The sequence below is a fragment of the Anomaloglossus baeobatrachus genome, chromosome 2 (genome assembly GCF_048569485.1).
Source record: "Anomaloglossus baeobatrachus isolate aAnoBae1 chromosome 2, aAnoBae1.hap1, whole genome shotgun sequence".
In the NCBI taxonomy this organism is placed as follows: Eukaryota; Metazoa; Chordata; class Amphibia; order Anura; family Aromobatidae; genus Anomaloglossus; species Anomaloglossus baeobatrachus.
This window is the reverse complement of record NC_134354.1, coordinates 31,814,886-31,817,519: the sequence shown is the minus strand read 5'-3', so window position 1 is coordinate 31,817,519 and position 2,634 is coordinate 31,814,886.

Sequence of the window (2,634 nt, the reverse complement as noted above, 5' to 3'; positions counted from 1 at the left end):
GGTCATTGTCCATCTGTACTATGAAGCGCCGTCCGATCAACTTTGCGGCATTTGGCTGAATCTGGGCTGAAAGTATATCCCGGTACACTTCAGAATTCATCCGGCTACTCTTGTCTGCTGTTATGTCATCAGTAAACACAAGTGACCCAGTGCCATTGAAAGCCATGCATGCCCATGCCATCACGTTGCCTCCACCATGTTTTACAGAGGATGTGATGTGCCTTGGATCATGTGCCGTTCCCTTTCTTCTCCAAACTTTTTTCTTCCCATCATTCTGGTACAGGTTGATCTTGGTCTCATCTGTCCATAGAATAGTTTTCCAGAACTGAGCTGGCTTCATGAGGTGTTTTTCAGCAAATTTAACTCTGGCCTATCTATTTTTGGAATTGATGAATGGTTTGCATCTAGATGTGAACCCTTTGTATTTACTTTCATGGAGTCTTCTCTTTACTGTTGACTTAGAGACAGATACACCTACTTCACTGAGAGTGTTCTGGACTTCAGTTGATGTTGTTAACGGGTTCTTCTTCACCAAAGAAAGTATGCGGCGATCATCCACCACTGTTGTCATCCGTGGACGCCCAGGCCTTTTTGAGTTCCCAAGCTCACCAGTCAATTCCTTTTTTCTCAGAATGTACCCGACTGTTGATTTTGCTACTCCAAGCATGTCTGCTATCTCTCTGATGGATTTTTTCTTTTTTTTCAGCCTCAGGATGTTCTGCTTCACCTCAATTGAGAGTTCCTTAGACCGCATGTTGTCTGGTCACAGGAATAGCTTCCAAATGCAAAACCACACACCTGTAATCAACCCCAGAACTTTTAACTACTTCATTGATTAGAGGTTAACGAGGGAGACGCCTTCAGAGTTAATTGCAGCCCTTAGAGTCCAATTGTCCAATTACTTTTGGTCCCTTGAAAAAGAGGAGGCTATGCATTACAGAGCTATGATTCCTAAACCCTTTCTCCGATTTGGATGTGAAAACTCTCATATTGCAGCTGGGAGTGTGCACTTTCAGCCCATATTATATATATAATTGTATTTCTGAACATGTTTTTGTAAAAAGCTAAAATAACAAAACTTGTGTCACTGTCCAAATATTTCTGGACCTAACTGTATGTTTATATTTGTGGCATCAGATGCCATATTATGGCATCCTCTCTGCCATGACTCAATAGTGTTGGCTTCTCTGTACTCGGAGGACACTCTCCATATTAGGGAGATATTCTTCCCTAAAAGCTGTGGTGGTAAAAGAAAATACATGGACGCTTCTGAAAAATGTAAAACAAAAAAGTACCGTACTTTTCTTTTTATAAGACGCACTGGATTATAAGACGCACCCCAAATTTAGAGGGAAAAAAGGGACAAAAAAATATGGTGTCCGTCTTATAAGTCGGTGCTGTCTTACCGGAGGGGGCGGAAGAGATGGTGGGGCAGGGTCACAGGAGGCTGGGGCGGGGGTGGAGTAGAGCGATGCAGGCGTTGCAGCGGCTGTCACAGATGCTCGCTGTGGGCGCTGTGAGGCAGAAGGAGCATCCAGAAACTGTCGCCGGTGTGGGCTTCAAAGAAGTGGGCTTTGGCGCGTGAACAGATGACAAGCCGAGATCTCATCTGTGCACGCGCTACCTCCGGGCACCATATTCCTTAAGTTTACTGCAGGGAATCAATGAGTTAATGGCGGTGCGTGTGCATATGTGAGCTTGAGCCAAGAGCTCCATCGGCGCACGCGCCGCCTCCGGACACCATTATTTGAAGCCCGCACTACTAACAGCGGCCCCTGCCTCACCGCCTGCAGCACAGCACAAAGCACCAAGTCCGTAGCACAAAGCCCGCAGCACAGTGCCCAGCACTAAGCTTACAGAACAGCACCAGGCACCAAGCCCGCAACACAGTGCCCAGCACCAAGCCCACAGCACAGTGCCCAGCACGAAACCCGCAGCACAGACCGCCGCCCGCAATAAGTCCGCAAAACAGCGCCCACGGCCCACAGCATCTCCCCTTTCTCCTGTGACCACTCTCCACTACCCCCGGTAACCTACATTCGGATTATAAGACGCCCCTCTCATTTTCCTCCAAAATTTTTGGGAAGAAAAGTGTGTCTTATAATCCGAAAAATATGGTATATTGTCACACGAAGGTTTTTACTAATTTTGCTGACTGTCATGGCGATATCGGGATCTGTTCAGACTTCAGATTTTGACACACCGCCTGATAACTTTTCTGATGTCTGTGATTAACGCAGGCAGACTCGGGCGTTGATCAACAGATTGGTATAGGCAGGCTAGCAAGAGTTGATGTCTGCTGGTATGCTTGTGAGTCATCTTTGATCACATGATGTGGGAGAGCCAATCACATCTGCTTCCCTCCTTTATATGCTGGCTGGACACTTCCATTAGTGCCAGCTATAGTTTGTCTAAGCTGGTCTGGTGAGGTGTTGTGATCCTGACTAACTAGTGGTTGTAGTACTTGTTGTTGTGTGCAGTTGTGGCATTAACCCTTGTTGCCTTTTTGTCGCTACCTTCCTGCTCTTGCTTTTCTCCTGAGCCTCTCATTGTTGGTCCCCGTGCGTTTGCAGTATGTCAGAGTTTTGGTTTCCCCCTGTCTGCCTTTAACTGTATTTCCAATTCTCCTCCTTC